General features: G+C 47.4%; 1 protein-coding gene across 1 annotated transcript in view; it reads right to left on the bottom strand.

The window, feature by feature from the left end:
• LOC138301371 (beta-1,4-galactosyltransferase galt-1-like) overlaps positions 1–7256 on the bottom strand; it is a 54142-nt gene extending 46886 nt beyond the window's left edge. The window contains exon 1 of the mRNA XM_069241790.1: positions 7117–7256. The gene's annotated coding sequence lies outside the window, so the exon portion shown is untranslated. The remainder of the gene's footprint in view (positions 1–7116) is intronic.
• Between the last annotated feature and the right edge of the window lie 12334 nt (positions 7257–19590).

The raw sequence follows: 19590 nt of genomic DNA, 5'->3' as shown, positions 1-19590 counted from the left end.
TATTGAAAAAGCAGTCACAGACATGGAGGTCTGGTGACTACAGCAGGCCACCATCCCTGTGAGTGCAGGGACTCGCTATGGGGTCGCAAACTGTGACCCACCTCATGAATATTGATGAGGTGGGTCTTTGCGACCCCATAGCGAGTCGCAGAAGGTGTCTGAGACACCTTTCTGCATCCAATTTTGCGACTTGCAAATTGCGAGTCGGTCAGACTCGCAATTTGCAAGTCGCAAAACTGGAGTTTCCTACATCTGGCCCTATATCCTCTGAGATACTTTTGGCATATTGTCACTAAAATAAAGTACCTTTATTTTTAGTAACTCTGAGTATTGTGTTTTTTATGACATAGTGCTATATGATATAAGTGGTATAGTAGGAGCTTTGCATGTCTCCTACTTCAGCCTAATATAGCTACCTCTATCAGCCTAAGCTGCTAGAACACTACTAATCTACTAATAAGGGATAGCTGGACCTGGCACAAGGTGTCAGTACCATCAGGTACCCACTATATGCCAGGCCAGCTTCCTACACTTGGTCCTGGGGAGTGCAAGGCCACAGTCTCTCAAGTAGGTGACTTGCCCACTGGTTCTGGAGGGGGCAACATGCCCTGTGCTTGGTCCTGGGGAGTGCAAGGCCACAGTCTCTCAAGAGGGTGATTGGCCACTGGTTCTGGAGGGGGCAACATGCCCTGTGCTTTGACCTGGGGAGTGCAAGGCCACAGTCTCCCAAGTGAGTGACATGCCCACTGGTTCTGATGGTGGCAGGCCGCACAGCAGCCCATAGAGGCTGGATCATATGGCTTTCGCCGGCGGTGATGGCTGCACTGTGGTTGTGGTCGTGGGAGGCTCCTGCTCAGCCCCTGCACCCTCCGATGGCTGCACTGTGGTGGTGGTCGTGGGAGGCTCCTGCTCAGCTCACAGCAGCCCATAGAGGCTGGATCTTATGGCGTTCGCTGGCGGTGATGGCTGCACTGTGGTGGTGGTAGTGGGAGGCTCCTGCTCAGCCCCTGCACCCTCTGATAGCTGCACTGTGGTGGTGGTCATGGGAAGCTCCTGCTCACCCCTGCACCCTCCAATGGCTGCACTGTGGTGGTGGTTGTGGGAGGCTCCTGCTCAGCCCGTGCACTCACTGATGGCTGCACAACCACAGCTGGCGGCGGGGACTCTGTGACAGCTACTGGTGCAGGTCCCTTCCCCTTCTTGCTGGCTGGTGCAGGTTCCTTCCCCTTCTTGCTGGCTGGTGCAGGCTCCTTCCCCTTCTTGCTGGCTGGTGCAGGCTCTTCCCCTTCAGTATTTGTGGCCTGGAATCCTTTCCACCATGAGTAGGTGCTGATGAAACCGGGCCCGTGAACTGTTTGGCTGAGGGCTTGGCTGGGTCCTTGATACCCTGGCCATACGTGCAGGATGGGGGCGGGGTAGGGAAGAGGTCAGATTTTGGCACTACTCCCGCAGAGTACATTAATAGCATCATAAACAAGCATTTGCAATGCAATAGGTCTTGCATTTACTTGAGTTGGAGCTATTGGCATTGTAAATGTATAACTTGACTTTTTTTGCTACATTAATTTGTGAACCCTGCCGTATATTTTGGTCTTATCTGCCACATATTTTCAGCAACCAAAGCAGTAGGAATCACAGTCACTCTAATATATGTTTCCATACTGTAAGAAAAACTTAGTTTCTAATTCAAATTCACTTTAGGCAGGAATAATATGCTTGCATTTTTGGTAGTGCTTAATTTGTAAATAAAATCCTACTGGTGCCCAAAGCTCTCCTCTAAAACTTGCGGCTGTTGCAACTAAATATGCAAGCAGAGAATACTGAAGCTGTGTAATGCTTAAGCGATGTTGTGCCTCTTTAACCCATTTACTGCCACTCATTGCAAAAGAGCACAAGGCACTTATTACCAAAACACCTAAACAAAAGTATTACTAATATGTTTGTACTGTACATATTTAAAATATGTAAGTATTGTGTAAAAATTGTAGGACAAAATTAAGCAATTGATCTTTTAGAGGTTTGAAACATAACTAACCCCATTGACGTAGGATGCAAACATATGGTTGTAGGAGGCTGGCCTGGCTTATAGTGGGTACCAATGGTACTTACACCTTGTGCCAGGTCCAGTTATCCCTTATTAGTGTAGAAGAGGTGTTTCTAGCAGCTTAGGCTGATAGAAGGTAGCTATAGCAGAGCAGCTTAGGCTGAACTAGGAGACATGCAAAGCTCCTACTTTACCACTTATATCATAAGAAAGACAATACTCAGAGTTACTAAACATAAAGGTACTTTATTTTAGTGACAATGTGCCAAAAGTATCTCAGAGGATATACTCCCTTAGGAGGTAAGTAAAATACACAATATACACAGAAAACCAAGTCAGGTAAGTAACACAGTCAGAAAGCAGTGCAAACACTGTAGAATACAATAGGATGCGATAGGCCTAGGGGCAACACAAACCAGATACTAAGAAAGTGGAATGTGAACAATGAATGGACCCCTAGGCGAGTGTAGTGTGTAGAGGGTTGCTGGGAGTGTAAACAAACACTAAGGGTGTCCAAGATAACTCACCCCAAGACCCTGGAAAGTAAGAGTAAAGTACTACTATTTCCCCAGAAACACACTAATGTCATGATAAAGGATTTTGCAAAGACCAGAACAGACTGCAAAGCACTGAAGACGGTTTCCTGGACCTGAGTACCTGCAAAGGAAGGGGACCAAATCCAAGAGTCGCAAAAGTGTCCGGGGGGCAGGAGCCCACTAAACCCCAGATAAAGGTGCAAAATGGCTGCCTCTGGGTGGAAGAAGCTGAAGATTCTGCAACAATGAAAGGTGCTAGGAACTTCTCCTTTGTGCAGAAGATGTCCCACGGAGTGCTGAAGGATGCAGAGTTGTTTCTTTGGCAAAAGACTGCAAACAAGCCTTGCTAACTGCAAGAGTCGCGATTGAAGAAAAAGAGTGCTGCCCGGGCCCAGGAAGGACCAGGATGTCGCCACTTGGGAGAGGAGACAGAGGGGGCCCTCAGCAATGTAGTGAGGCCATGGACAAGAAGGTAGCACCCGCAGAAATCCTTGAACATGGGTTCAAGAAGTCTGAACATGTCGGTCATCTCAACACTGCAAAAGAGGGTCCCACGACACCGGAGATCAACTCAGGGAGCTGAGCATCGCAGGACAGAGTGCTGGGGACTCAGACTTGGCTGTGCATGCAGAATTTTGTGGAAATTTTCACAGACGCCCTTGTAGCTGCAGTTCACCTGGTGCACAGGATTACTGTCTGGAGAGGGCAGGCAAGGACTTACCTCCTCCAAATTTGGACAGTTGGACCACTGGACAGTCTGGGTCACTTGGGTCCACCACCTGTGTTCCAGGGGCCATGCTCGTCAGGATGAGAGGGGTCCCAGAGTACCGGTGACGGTGAAGTTTGGTGCCTGCTAAAGCAGGGCAAAGATTCTGTCGACCCATAGGAGATTCCTTCGTGGCTTCCAGTACAGGATGAAGGCAGGCAGCCCTCAAAGCATGCACCACCAGGAAACAGTCGAGAAAGCCTGCAGCATTAGGCCCTACAATGTCGCTGGTAGTCTTCTTGCTACTTTGTTGCAGTTGTGCAGGTGTCCTGGAGCAGTCAGAGGTCGATCCTTGGCAGAAGTCTAAGAGAGAATTGCAGAGGAGTCCTGCTGGATTCTTGCAAGTCATTATCTGAGGAAAAGCCCACTTGAGAGACCCTAAATAGCCCTCAGTGGAGGACTGGCCACCTAAAGCAGAGGTCTGGGACGCACTGGAGGAGCTCTGGGCACCAACCCTGGGTGGTGATGGACAGGGGAGTGGTCACTCCCCTTTCCTTTGTCCAGTTTCGCACCAGAGCATGGACTGGGGGTTCCCTAAACCGGTGTAGACTGGCTTATGCAAGGAGGGCACCATCTGTGCCCTTCAAAGCATTTCCAGAGGCTGGGATAGGCTACCGCTCCCCAGCCTTTAACACCTATTTCCAAAGGGAGAGGGTGTAACACCCTCTCTCAGAGGAAATTCTTTGTTCTGCCTTCTTGGGACTGGGCTGCCCAGACCCCAGGTGGGCAGAACCCTGTCTGTGGGGTGGCAGCAGCGGTAGCTGCAGAGAAACACCCAGAGAGCTGGTTTGGCAGTACCCAGGGTCCATAGTGGAGCCCCGGGGATGCATGGAATAGGCTCCCCAATACCAGATTTGGATTGGGGATACAATTCCATGATCTTAGACATGTTACATGGCCATATTCGGAGTTACCATTGTGAAGCTACATATTAGTATTGACCTATATGCAGTGCACGTGTGTAATGGTGTCCCCGCACTCACAAAGTTCAGGGAAATGGCCCTGAACTATGTGGAGGCACCTTTGCTAGTGCAAGAGTGCCCTCACACTTAGTAACTTTGCACCTAACCTTCAGCAAGTGAAGGTTAGACATATAGGTGAGTTATAAGTTACTTAAGTGCAGTGAAAATGGCTGTGAAATAACGTGTGCGTTATTTCACTCAGGCTGCAATGGCAGTCCTGTGTAAATGTTTGTCTGAGCTCTCTATGGGTGGCAAAAGAAATGCTGCAGCCCATAGGGATCTCCTGGAACCCCAATACCCTGGGTACCTAGGTACCATATACTAGGGAATTATAAGGGTGTTCCAGTATGCCAATTGAAATTGGTAAAAGTGGTCACTAGCCTATAGTGACAAATTTAAAGGCAGAGAGAGCATAAGCACTGAGGTTCTGATTAGAAGAGCCTCAGTGACACAGTTAGGCACTACACAGGCATACACATTTAGGCCACAAACTATGAGCACTGGGGTCCTGGCTAGCAGGATCCCAGTGTGACAAGCAAAACCCACTGACAAATAGGGTTTTCACTATGAGCACAGGGGCCCTGGCTACCAGATCTCAGTGAGACAGTAAAAACACACTGACATATACTCACAAACAGGCCAAAAGTGGGGGTAACAATGCTAGAAAGAGGCTACCTTCTCACAATGGTGAATACTGCTGAGGTATAAAAGATCAAAGTAAAAAGAAACCTTTAGAAATAGTGTTAAAGGTTCCTGGCTCCTCCATGTCTGAAGATCTTATCCTTTGACACAAATGTAAATGAGCCTTAGGCACTCTATGTTAAACACAAGGGCCAGCACAAACTTCTTCCTTCCCGACAGAAACAGTAAATCAAAATACTATAAATGTAGTGTTTAAATTCAGTATAACTAGAGCAGTAGGAATCACATTCATTCCGATGTATGTTTCCATATTGCGAAAAACCATAATTACTAATTAAGATAAACTTTGTGCAGGGATATATTACTCTTGCAATTATTTCACTACTCAATTTGTAAATAAAAATGTGCTGGTGCCCAAAACTCTCCTCTAAACCTCGCAGCTGCTGCAACTAAATGTGCAAGCACAGAATACTAAAGCTGTGTGGTACTGAAGCAATTTCTGGCCTCTTTAGTTAATATGTAGGCAAATATTGCTAATTCAGCTTACTAATGCAGACACCTGCTTCGCAGTCTGAAATGAATACACTCTCGACACTTGGCGTATAGTTTATGTTTAGTGTAACCAAAGCTGTAGGAATCGCAGTCACTCTGATATGTTGTTCTATACTGTAGAAAAACCTTACTTTTTAAGTAAATTAACTTTATGCAGGAATAATATTACTATTGCATTTTTGGTAGTGCTTAATTTGTGAATGAAAAAGTACCGGTGCCCAGTGCTCTCCTCTGAAACTCACGGCTGCTACAACTTAATATGTGAGCAGAGAATACTGAAGCTGTGTAATGATGAAGCAATCTTGGGTCTGTTTAACCTATTTATAGTCAGTCATTGCCAATTCAGCTCACCCGGGCTGCTTTTTGTGTTCTACATTTGTGACATTTTTTTCTCTTCCTCCGTTTTTCCCATATGCATCTTTTGCTCGCAGTAACTGAGTGATGCAAATAAATAAGTGCCAATCTTTAAAAATGAGCAGAGATGCCCCACAAAAAAACACTGTCTCAAATCAAGTCCTGTTTTTTTGGACATTGGCCCTTGCTTTATTTATTAACATATGTTTTTATATTCCCTTCCCATAATTCCTATAGCTACTGTACACTGAGCTTCAACAGTGCCAAGGTTCCTCATTCCAAAAGTGTTCCTGGCGGATAAAGCTGTGCAGAATAGTAAAATGGAGAGCATAGGAGATGAAAAGTACAGTCAGTGACTCTCAGGGAAGAATTAGTTATATGATAAAAATAAATTGTGCAAGGGTTGTCAAGCAATACGCTAGACAATGTGTAAGAAGGGAAAAGGCCCCACATTTCCTAACTAAAAGTTGGGTTCTTTTCGAGGTTTGAGGAGAGAAACAGCTGCAGAGAGAGAAATCTAAGACGAAGGAAGAGAGGGTGGTAAGCGCGAAAAAGTAAACGAAGGAGAAAGCAGTGGAGAGAAAAGCAGGGAAAGAAAACAGCTAGACGGGGTGAGAAGAGACTGCGACAGAGGAGAGACGGCTTGAAACATAACTTGTTGCTGTTTTCCAGCAATTTTAGCTTTTTTTGCCCAAATGCTTTGAATGCAACGCCCTTGCCAATGCAAGTATAGTAATTTACAGTATTGTATCTGCTCACTCGTGGTACTAATGCCTGGCAAAGATTTTCACATGTATACAATCCTGTCAAAACACCGTACCTTGGCCACAATCGACATACTTTATGGCTCTTGTCTTGCAGCCTGCCTGGTTATTTAGTCACAGCAGGGTTGGTGTCTCTGTCTCCCTGGTCGATGTTCGATGTGTACACAGGGTGGACAGATGGCCCCCTTTCTTCTGAAACAAGCCAATCTCAGAAACTAAAGAGAGGTGCTGCCTTTGCACAAAAGAACCATTAAATGTTAACTTTTAAATAAACAATTAGACACTTTCACTGAAAACAGGGCAGTGCAGGCCTATTTACAAAGACAGAGAGGATCTCTGAGCAAGAATGCTCTGCGAAAAGTAGCGCAGTGAGGAGAAAAAGACAGGCAGATAGAGTGCAAAATAAAGGAGCAAAGCCTGAAACACAAGCAGGATACTAATAAAACAAAAATAACACCAGTAAGAAAAGAAATCAGAGCCAGTAAAACATTTGTACCTTTGTTTGTCCTGCTGAGCACATTTCCAGCTCTCTTTAAGGAGAGAGCAGCTCCGATCAGAGCACAACAGCTGGTCTTTTCTGTCTTGGGAGGAGGGGGTGGGAGGAATGAAAGCTGCAATAAAATTCAAGCTGCTCAAAATGCGTGAGTAAGGAATGGAATAAACAAAGTCACACATGACTGCAGATGAAAATAAGTAATAGACTGGATCCCTGTTAACAAAAGCAGACTGGGGCCACTGAAACATCCAGCGCTCTGGTCAAATGCTATCAGCCTTTGAAAAAAGTAATCCCTAAGCACATGCTGCATAGGCACACATGGAGGGGTACGAGTACTAGGGCCATGCTCCAGGGGAGTGTACAACTGTGGAAAAGGTGGGACAAAGAGCAAGGATTGACCACTAGCAAGCAAGGATTTTTAAGGACACTGAAACAAACTAGTGAAAAAGCAGAGACCCCACAAAGACGTATAGAAGTATATACTAAAGTATATACAAGAGGTCTCGAATGCTCGACCTAAAAATGACACTATTGCCCCCTACCGTGCGCCATGGTGCGCTGTTTTTTAAATACGGCGCACACATGGTGGCGATAGGGGGGTGATCGGGGGTCCCACTTTCCATAAACCTGCCCTGTAGTATTTTAGTGCAACATGACCCCCAAAATCTTCCTGATGCCCCGAAAAGATCATTCACATTTCCTGACAACACAAAATGAGAGAATGGAGTGAGTCCATGGTAAGTTGCTGTAAAATGCATTTGTTCTGTCATTGTTTTCCCCTACAGACTGTCAGGACTCAAATGTGCAGTTACAGAATAATTGCAGTCACATTACATCTCTGACAGCTAGATTAGATTTTATACAGAGAGGCCATGAATGAAGGACCATTAACAAGTGCTTAATGGCACTTTCTGTGGTAGAGACGGCGAGAGAAAGGATAATACTGCAGCCAGCAGCTAATGCTTCAGCAAAACTGGAAAATAAATCCTCAACACAGCATGTGTGCGAACGAATGGATGTTTATTCCTGTGTGATACACAGCTGTAGATAGCAGGAGTTGTGTTGCGGCAAGCAGTGCAGAATACTGAGCTTAAAAAGAAGATCTGTCTGAACTTCAAAGACCACAAGTGAACCTAGAAAGTACTGAACCACAATCATTTCGATTCCTCTTTGTTGATATACACAAGTAAGAAAAATGATGTTAAAAGAATAAAAACAGAATAGGAAAGCAGCGCATGCACGAGGACCACTTAAACCTACCGATGCACGACCATACTGAAGGCAGTATATTACTTTGATCTATTGATGGTCTACGAGCTGTAATGTTTTATAGTGTGCGCATGTGATATTTTGATAGATGCGCATCACACTCTACTATGAAAACTGACTAAAATGGTATCTTGGCATGACAAAAAATTCACCAGATAACTGTGAATAAAGAAAACTGGCTATGAGGTCCTGATTGAGGACAGGAAACGCTAATAAAAAACTTGGGCATATAAAAAACGAGCTTATTGAAGGATCTGGACTGTCTGGGTACAAAGGCGCACGCGGCCCTGCATGACCGGCTGTGATTGCAGAGGCGGGAAGGAGCTTGTGCTCTCCGTCTCTGAAAGGGCAAGAAGCCAGACGGAAGTAGGAAACTACAGACACATCTTAGTAAAAATGCACATATAAAACCAGCAAGCCACCTTGTACTCCATAGTCAATCAATCTCTCCATCCTAAGAGCAGCTCTTAAACGTAAGCGACCCTTATCGTTCTATACAAGTTGTTTACTGTCCATCCTCCTTCTGTTCTGAGACAAAAAGACAATGATACTTGCAACCCAAAACCAGACTGCCCCTCCCCGGACACGCACCAGACAAAGAGCCCTATGGAACAGGATGTGGCTTAAAGGGCAGACCTGCCAAATTTGCAGCTGTTGAACTGGTTCTAGTCCCTGGGCTGGTTCAACATCCTGTGATTCTGGGCCAATTGCTTAATCTCCCTTTGTTACAGAATAGATTACAGCAGGGCGGAAGCGCTTGCGCGCTCGACCTAAGAAAATGAAAATAAGATAACATTTTCGGGTGGGTGGGGGGTGAGTCTGAAATATCCCAACAAGTAACAGACTGTACCCAACTGAAAATGATATGTGGTGGGCTGGGGGATGATTTTGGGTGTGTGGAGCTCAGGTAATTTGCTTGTAGCTCAGAAAATTAAGGAATATTTTAAGTAGCGTTAATATATGGATAGAACCTTCTACTGGCCAAACAATTTCACACTCTAAGCTGTAACTTGTTTAAAGAACAGAAACCAGTTGAATAATAAACATAAGCTAGACAATATAATATGCCAAGCACGTGACAAAGATCAATGTTTACAAAAAGGCACAATGCAATTTAACAGTGACATTGCATTTTCTTGTATGTACGCCCACAAGGCTGGCATTGTACCTCTTCAGTACTATGTTGCGTACTTGCTTGGGTCACTGAACTGTGCATTCTGTCAACTGGGTACTTTAAAGTGGGTCCTAGTTTAAAAATGTTTAACGTAAAGTCATATGCCAAAGAACTGTCCAAGACTTTTAGGAGAATCCGAGGTGTACTGAATCCCATTTAAAGAAATGCAGCAAGTGCAAATGATGCCTACTCCGCGGAGACGGGGGATTCATCGTGAGGAGGTTGGTGCATGAGAGACCCCCTTGAGGCAATGGTAGCTGACACCCGGCTAGAAAACCTTCACTGGCAGCCACTGCAAGCAGAGATGAAAAGAGACCTCAGAGTAGAGATGGGCTACCCCAGTGGCACTAACACATGTGCCCTGTCACCACTCTCAGGCAGAGGGCTTATTTGTTTTGGCATTATGGTTGACACATATTCTTTTGGAAACTTGTAAAAACATGTACAGTAATTGACTTTACATGTCACACCAATATTGTGGGCAGGGTGGGAGGGTGGAGAGGAGGGCAGTGGTGTACTATGCACGATAAACTACAGCTGCAAAAATCAACAAAACACGTTTAAAAACAAAAAGTACAAATCACGCCTTATCCCGGATGCCCTCAGTCTACTTCCACCATCTCCTCTAGAAAAGCTAGGTGTTGACCTGGGCGTTCAGTCATATAGGCAACAACCATAGCTGTAGTTGAAGACAGAACAGTGGACTGTTTTCTTCTGTAAACTCAAGCTTGTTATGGGGGAGGCCACATCCAAGTCCCAGTTTGGCTGTAGACTAGCCAGGCAGCAAAGGGTTACAGTGGATGGTGGATGCCATTGGGCAATGGTGGATGACGTTGTCCACTTCATTCCCATTCCTTGATACAGCAGTGTAGCAGAGATAGGACAAATGGAGGACAAGAAGAGCAGAGGTAGCACTAGACCTGGTCTTGCACAATTAGCCCTGGTTGATGGGGGCAGCAAGTACAAGCTTAGCTCAGGGCAGTCTACAACAGACCAGGCTTAGGGAAGGTGACTCAGAGAGGCCAGGCCCAGTAATAGAAGCATACTGGTGGTACAGAAGCTGCTTCCTGGGGCTAAATCAGAATGCGTGTTACAAATTTGCTTGGTGAAAATTGTGATATAGCAGGAAAAGTTGCTGAATACCTAGCAGTAGGTAACAGAATAACACACCCAAAACTCCAGGGATAACATAGGTAAGATTAACAATAGCACAATTTGTTAAAAAGCTGTATGCGCTCGAAGGGCACATGATACATTTTCCAGTACTTGCAAGGAGTACAAGACAAGCCTCACCCCCGTGGAAATATTGCAGATTAATTTGCCCTAAGCTCATTGCCAGATCTAGTTTTCCATGTGTATTGAATGTGTGCAACTAGGAGTCCAGATGAACAGAGATGTCTGGAAGGTTTGTAAAAGCAGATGCAATTGTTGAAGTATGCTGGCCCAGTGTTATGCAGTGTGTTGAAAGTGTGGGCGAGGAGTGAATTGTGCTTGCTTGTGTATGAAGAGTCAGTGGAACTCTTTCAGGTGTTGTATGATGTGAGGGTGGCGTCGGTGGATGAGAGTTCCGAATGGTCTGCAGCCTTCTGAGGACATGTTAGTGGTTCTGGCACAGGGTGTTCCCACAGTTGAGCTTGCTTGTGACAAAGGCATGTGGGATGTGTATCTGTGTGCTGATCGGGAGCCATTTGAAAATCTTCTTCAGCATCTTAAAGGTATGGAAGCATGAGGTGGTGACAGTATCGACTTCAGCAGTTTGGTGGTTTTGCTGTTTCCTATGATCTCCCATTTGGTGGGGTCCAGATCATTTGGTGGTGGCGTCTTGGGTGGATTTGAACATGCTTCTGTCTGTATTGCTCTGGCTCATTCTCCATGTGTGCTCCAGTTGGTTGCAGTAGTATTTCATCACTTGGAGTTCCTCTGTGTACCAACTGGCCTGGGGTCTATATATTGTTGTATTTCTGTGTTGGAAGGGAGTCAGGAAGTCAGGGCAGGAGGTGATCCAATTTTTTAAATTCTTGATGACTTTGGGGAGGCTGACCTCAACCTCAAAAGGGTCAAACACCAACCGTCACTCAAGTCACTTGGGTGCACCATAGAGATTGACGTTATCATCAAGGAATACATCACCAAGAAACCAAGACAACTTGGTACCTGCTTTCCCTACTCAAGAAAATGAAATTATTCCTCCTACAACGCTGCCCACGTCTGGGCCCACACATCGAGGACTGGGTGAAGAAGAAGTGCAAAATATGAGAAAACACAAAGCATCAGGTCATTTCTGTCTGTGAACCCAGGATCTGGAAAAACAACTGCATCTCAGTCATGATCAGCTCAACTATGCCCCACTTTAGAAAACAACTGAAGACACGTCTATTTAGAGAAAACTATATCATGACACAGTAACAGTCCACTTCTGCTTTCAAAACCCTCAAATTCCAATCGCTTGTTGACTGTACTTTTCCTATTCCCCTGGTTTAGCACTCTACCGCCTTTTGGCTTGGTTTGCATTATCCAAATACTGCCTACACATTTAAAGTAAGTCAAAGTACAACTGACAAAATAAGCGCTCTTGCCTGACACTGAGAACTCTCTGAATGTCAGCAATGTGACCCGTTCAGCAGCTCACTCCTGAGGTTAAAGCACTGGATGCAAACCACTCAAGTCACACACAGCTGTGGCAATGCACACCCAAGAAGGAGCGACCTGCAACACTCAGCATCATTCTATTCACTAATACGTTTGCCAATTAACTCCATTCTAAACTGCTGGGTATTGCTCCAGTTATTGTGATACATGTAGACACTGACAATCATGTGCACATCCATGCAGACATACAGCTGTGCGCACACAGATACTGACATGCACACATAACATATACATTTGTGAAAGTGCATGTTCTCCATTTGGGCTATCTTGGCTCTGAGTAAACATGTTTACTTTTACCCAGCTCAATAGTACTCATTTAACCGACCTTGGAAGGGTACAAGGCTGAGTAGACCCACCAGGATTTGAACCTGTAACCATGAGGTCAAACATAGATTCCTGCCATACACACATACATGTGCACACAGTTACTTTGGCAGTTGGTGACATAAACACCCACAAGTGTGTAGTTGATAACCTGAACATTTTCTCACATGCACACTCACTAATAAGTACATACCCTAATTTGCACCCTACTCACCTGCACGTACATCACACATATGTAGATACTGATGTAAAAACACTTGTAAACACACACACATCAAGGTTCGCACACATCATCAGCATTTCAAACGTTTTTATGATTATTTTACAGGTTATGCTTTATATGTGGAACACAGCAACAGCCTCTCTCCCCATCCCCAAGCACCGCCAAAAAGGCCCTGACTGCTTGAAAGCAGCAGTGAAGCTGGGGATGCAGAGAGCCAGTTGACTCTGGACTGTGCTGCAGGAATGATGGAGAAGGATGTCTCTGCCCAGACTCCTCTGTTCCAACACAGAGAAGAGCCTCCCTTTCTTACCCTGAGTCCATGTGCACCCTGCAGGCCCAGCTGACTGAATCATGGATATAAGGTTGTGTGGTGCAGGTGAAAAATAATTCTTGTCTTCATCATGCAATCATATACAGGATTCTTGTGTGCACCTCGACCGATATTCTTTGTAATGCATTGCTTTGGGGCACTGTCAAAGGGACTATCAAGTGCACAGTAGCAGATTGAAGGAGCATCCTGCCCTCGACCTCGCCACAACGCTAGTGTTGGAGGCCCTAAGCCCTCATGCTACTTAAAATGGCCACACGGACACATGGAAATAGTTACTGGAATGGGCCATGGGCACGTGCGCCCTGCTCCTTTTATTACAAGGGTCACCTGACCTTTGACACCTGTGATGGATGGGTGTGGAGTGAGTGTGGAAACACGTCATTAGAGAAACACTAGTATGAGTAGAAACCGGGCTCTACATCCTTCCCAAACTTTTTTTTTTAAAACAAGCAAGTCCATGTTGTGCGAGAGAATAAACACTAAAATAAACACCACTAAGGACCCGATTTAAGAAAAGTGGCGCTGCACACAGTGCAGTGCCACTTTTCTTGCGCCCCTCAGTGCCCCACTAATGCCACCATGTGTGCGCCGTACCTAAGATACGGGCACCATGGCGGTAGTTAGGGAACTAGCATCAGTATTTTTTATGCTAGTTCGGAGCTTTGCCGGTTCACCGGCAAAAATATTCACGCCAATCCTGCAAAGCCCTTTGAGGCCCATTTTAAACAGTGGTGTGTCTCCTTTTAACGCCTGCTCTGAGCAGGCATTAAAAGTCCCAAAAAATGACACAAAGAAATCTCATAGATTTCTTTGTGCCTTGTTTTTGCCCCCCCCCTAACTTGGCAACGCCCCTTTTCATACATTACGCCTGGCGCTGACATAATGTAGCGCAAAAGGTTACAATGTGGCGCAATGCATGGATTGCGCCACTTTATAAATATGGCACAGCGATATTGGCCTCATTGGGCCACATTAGCGTAAAAAAATAATGACGCTAATGTGGCACAAGAAGGCACTAGGGGCTCTTAAATCTGCCCCTAAGTCTCTTCAGGCAGTCCGCCGGACATGATGAGTGGACAGGTGCAGCTGGGGGCACCAGGCATCATGTCAAGCCTCCGTAGTTTAACCAGACTACTCTGGGCATGGATGGCAGTGTTGATGAAGACCGAATCCCTCAATCGTCTGTCCATGAGATTTCAGTTCACTCGGGCACCATTGTTCCTGTCCCACCTGGTCGCACAGTGTTGAAGTCTATTTACAAAGTCCACTGGAATGTTGCATCCTAAGCAGTGGTGAAGTCTTTGTGCATCAGGAGTGGTGGGGAGTCCACTTCAAAGATCTCTTAGAAAGTGTTCATGCTCCATGGATGGCAAACCTGCAAAGCCGGGGGATGACATGGATGTAAAGGATGTCGTCCTTGAAGGCCTTGGTGCTTCCTAATGTCCACTGGTAGAGCAGCTTCAGACTTCCATCTCATGGCAGGACTCCATCGCACAGGAGTCTCCTCGAGGCCCTTTTGCCGGGCTGACATGGAACCGTGTGGACTGTGCAGGGCCCATCACAGGCGGAGCGAAGGTGTAGCTGAGCAACAGCCAACAGGATTACATCCAAGTCGCACTTGCAGCAGGGTCTGTGTGCTCTGGCTGTCAGGACTCAGGTGCATGGGCTTTTGTCCGATATTCTTTGGGTGACCAGGCTCCGTTCGTGACCTCCATACTTCCTGGTTTCTGTGTGGAGCTGCTTCTGGCACATCTCTCTTTTGCTGGGATTTCCAACTCACCGGGACTCCATCGAGGCCCTTGCCTCTGGATTGCCACAGGTCCGCATGGGCTGTGCGGGGCCTATTGTAGCCACGCCAAGAGGGTCTCTGTGGAACTCCCAACAGGGCCACGTCCAAGCCTCAAGCAACTCCAAGGGTGGATGCTTCAATGGTCGAGCATGCTCTCTTCAGCAGGTCTCAAATTCAGAGGGCTCGCAGAAGACTGCTGGGTGGCGAGGACATCTTGTTAACCTCTGGTTGTTTTTGCAACCGTGTGGCTCCACACCAGTGGGACAATGCTAATTAGGTGGTCCTGGTGATGCACCTGGTAATGATGACAATCTTACCATCTAAAAACTTGATTGACAGTTTGCGATGTCTTGCTTGGAGAAGGATGACCTGAGGGACTTCGTATCCATTTGCAGTTCTTGTTCGGCATGTGCAGTTACCAGCAGAGATGCCATCTATGTCAAGCAGCCAGTGACAGTGGATGGACGGTGGCACCGAGAAGCGTGAGGCCTGGAGGCTGTTTGCGCTTGCTGGCAGCTTACAGTTGGTTCACCTGCGGCACTGTCTCCAGTGACGTCTGTGCCCCATGATGGCTGGCTTGTGTTGATGGATGCCCTCTTCGGTACTGGTACTGATACCTCATTCTCATCATTCTTAACCCTTTTCTCTTGTGCACCTGTGGTGTACCTGATCTTCGTGTGACAAGTCTGCTGCACATTTTTCTTCTGACCTTCTTCGCGACGTGGCTTCGTGCTATGCTCCTAACTCTTCTCCTATCCATTTTCTTATGTGAGGTGGCATTGTGCCACAGGTTGCATGTTGCATCACATTGACTTCTTACTGGTTGTGTCCTGCTACTAAGACGGTGCATTGTCTTCCATTGCAGCCTCTCCCAGGCTTAGTTCTGTCAATAGGACTTGATTCCTTCGCCTCGTGGATCTCTCGCAGGTCCTGTCCCTTCCTTAGGGACCTTCCTGGTGGTCTGCTCCCAAACTGCAAGGTCACCTCTTTCCCTTGTCTTGTCTTCACTCAAGGGTGTAGCGCTTGTGACTTGAGACTGCGCCGTTGCTGTGCTTGCTCCTGCCTCTGTTCAGGTATGATCAGCAGGATCGGTCAATCCATTAATCAATCAATCAATCAATAATTTGTTAAGTGCGCTACTCACCCGGTAGGGTCTCAAGGTGCTGTGGGGGGAGCTACTGCTCTAAGAGCCATGTTTTGAGGTGCTTTCTGAAGGCTAGGAGGTCCTGGGTCTTGTGTAGGTTGGCGGGACGGAGTTCCAGATTTTGGCAGCGAGGTGGGAGAAGGATCTGCCGCTGGCTGTGGCACGGTGTATCCGGGGGACTGTTGCGAGGGTGAGGTCGGCGGAGCGGGATAGCGGGTCGGGATGTGGAAGTTAAGACGTTCGTTGAGGTAGGCCGGTCCGGTGTCGTGGAGGGCTTTGTGAGCGTGGATTAGGATTTTGAAGACAATCCTTTTGTTGATGGGCAGCCAGTGTAGGGATCTGAGGTGGGCCGAGATGTGCTTGTGGCGAGGGAGGTTGAAGATGAGACGTGCGGCGGCGTTCTGGATGCGCTAGAGTTTTCTCTGGAGCTTGGCTGTGGTCCCTGCGTAGAGGGCGTTACCGCCCCAATCCATGTGACGTGCTCATTGATGGTCTAATGGTGGCGGCCCCTGTCGTGTGACATTCCTACTTTTCCTCTGGGGCTCTCTCTCTCCAGGGCTCCTGCCCATGCTGCCCGATTGCCAGGTGCAGCCCTCTGCCCACCTCTGATCTAATGTTCTTGGCCTCACTCCACTTTCAGGGTGCCTTCTTGTGGGCTGGTACCCCATCAGGCATTGATGGGGCTGATGGACAGTTGCCCAGTGGCTGCCTCCTGCTGGCACCTTGCATGCTTGTTGTTTTCTCTTGTGATGGTGGTGGCTGTTCACTACCAAGGGCTTGCAGCGCCATCTTCCTGACTGCAGTGGCAGCAGACAACTGCAAGGGGGTGCGCGCACAGGTCTGCTCATGGCTGGCTAACTGTCCAGCCGGGCTTGCTGTCTTTGTGGCTTCTCTGGGTGGCGCTGTTGTGGTATTTAGCAGTCCTCCTTGCACCTGTTTCAGCAGCAGTACCACACCTGTACTGGACTGATTGCCTCATCCTTGCAGTGACAGGAGATGGCACTGGGGGTCATGCATCTCCCTTAGCCCCTGTGCAGTCACTTCACAAGGCTCCCGCAGCCATCGCAATGGATGCAGGCCATGTGGTGCTGGAGATGCTGCTGCGGGAGGAGGACCACTCAACTGGGGTGCCTCCAGGCGGCTCAAAGCACGAACCCTGGCAGGGCTCGCCGCGCCCGAGTTACTTGGGTAGGTAAAATAGCAGGAGGGGCGTGCGGCTCCCTCCTGGCTCTCTCAGTGCTGGGGCACGTTCATATTGTCTCGCAACAGGTCTGGGCCTGTTCTCCGCCGCCGCACCAGGCTCTTCCCAGTGCAGCAGCATCGCCCCGGGCACTGCAGAGATGGGTGCAGGGCGCGGTGGTGTCTGGCAGTCAGTGCACAGTGTTGGCGCGCCTCTGCTTGGGGATGCTGCCGGCTCTGTCTCCTTGCTGTGGAGGGTGGTAGTGGGGAAGTGGGGGGCGGGGGGGGGGGGAGGGAGGACACCGTGTATCACGCTCTTAAGTCACAAGCATTTTGTATACACATGTATAACTTACTTAGCTTTACCTCGTGTGTGACTCCACACAAATATCACGTGTGTAAGAGTGTCCCTTGCACCAAACCAAGGGTCCTTTGAGTGGTTTTGATCAGATTTAAGTTAGGCAAAACTCACGAAGAACAGGTTATGGACCTTCACACATTCGTAACACTTCCCGGATCAGGCTGTCTGTCAGGGATTAGAATCTGTGACCTGAACCTACTCCAGACCTCAGCAGTCAGTACATTAACCCACTCAACTATCCCTGTCGGTGTGAACTAGCGGCCCGCGGGCTACACGTGGGGATCTACAAGAGATGTGTTACTCCTCGCTCATATTCCAATCACAAACACAGCTCTTTCACCTCTATTGCTCATAATGTTTTAATTATGTTGTACTTCACCCCTTTTCAGTTTCTCTTCTCAAATCCCCTTTCCTTTTTGCCAGCATCCTCTCCTTTCGTCTCTTCCCTCTTCTTTCCTACTGCTTGCTTTCTCTTTCGTTTACGTCTTTTCCTTTTCCTCTGTTTCTGTTCTGTGTCCTTTACTTAGCATCCTCTGTCTCCTGACAGTTGTGTGTTTTCTTTCTGGAGGTGTTGCTTATCTATTCCCCCTTTACATCCCCCGCCTTACATCTGACTTGGTCGTTTCCTTAGTTTAAACTCTTTTTATCCACACTTTGCCTCTCTCTCCCCACCCTGTCTCTCTCTTTCTTGCTCTGCCCCAGTTTATTTTCTCTGTTCCTACTGTCCTCTCTCCTACTCACATGTGTAAGCACTGGTGAGGTGACAAGGGCAGCAGAACAGTGCTGAATTTGTGCTTGTTGTTTCCGGTGCTGAGCACCGGCACTTATTTCTGAGGGCCGGCGCTTAGTTCTTCTGCCTCAAGCATTTACTGCGAGCAAAAGAGACATATGGGAAAGATGGAGGAAGAGAAAAACGAAAAAGCGTCAGAAAGGGGAAAAGCAGGAAGCTGCAAAAGTGAGCTGAAGGGGCAGGGAGGGGATGTAAATGGATTGAGGAGGCCCGAGATGGCTTCAGGATTACGCTGCCTCTGTATTATGTGCTCGCACATTTAATTGCAGCTGCTGCGTGTTTAAGAGGAGGGCTTTGAGCACCAGCAACTTTTTATTTACAAATTAAGCACTGTAGCAGAATGATTGTCACACAGCAGCTGACTTCTAGTACACAAGCCTCTATGTACTTAGGCCATGTGTGGGCCCAGAGCTGGGCATGGGAAACCTCTGGTGGTGAAGGGGCAGAGAACAGACCTGGCTTTGAGGCTTGGTCGGTAAATGACCAGTCCTCACGCCCACAAACAACTGAAAAATATACGTTGTGGGCTCTGGGCAGGAACACCATCTTTGTTCAGATTCGGAGACCTTAGACAACTTAGCTCCTGCACATAGCTTTTAGGACTGAGGGATTTCCTGTCTCAGCATCTACTGCTTGAAGGAGTTTCTGGAGACTGAGCTCCCAGTGCATCCTCTGAATCCTCTGAGTCACAAAGCCGGAGAAACTCTTCCTGGCGAGTAACAATGACATTACTCCAGTGCATCCTCTGACGCCTCTGAGTCACAAAGGCGGGGAAACTCTTCCAGGCGGGTAACAATGACCTTACTCCTTACTTTTGTCTCAAACGCGACCTAAGATGGCGCCCTGAAACTCCTCGGAGCATCACGTGTCCTGCCTAGGGAGATACAAGAGAAAGCATCAGGGCACAGGTGTGTCCAGGATGCTGCTGGCTTGTTTCACGCAACAACTCTAAGAAGGTAAACTGGAAATATCCTGCAGTCCGAGACGATTGCGGACTACGCTTTCAACCTGTTCAAGGAAGGACTTTCATGGCGAGGATCAGAGCCACCGGAAAATTTTGATTTTGTATTTTACCTTTGTGCACTTTTTCCCATTTACCAAGAAGTCCATAGTTGAAGCATTCGTAGTAGTCTTTCGCTCTCTGGTGGCCATTTGATATAGCATCTGAAGGAAGTGGCCTCGAATCGCCTTAAAATGGCACCTGGCCTGGCAAGTTCATTCATCAGAGTGCATTGATGGGC

The sequence above is a fragment of the Pleurodeles waltl genome, chromosome 6 (assembly GCF_031143425.1).
Source record: "Pleurodeles waltl isolate 20211129_DDA chromosome 6, aPleWal1.hap1.20221129, whole genome shotgun sequence".
NCBI classification, from domain to species: Eukaryota; Metazoa; Chordata; class Amphibia; order Caudata; family Salamandridae; genus Pleurodeles; species Pleurodeles waltl.
This window is presented reverse-complemented; position numbering and strand designations above follow the sequence as displayed.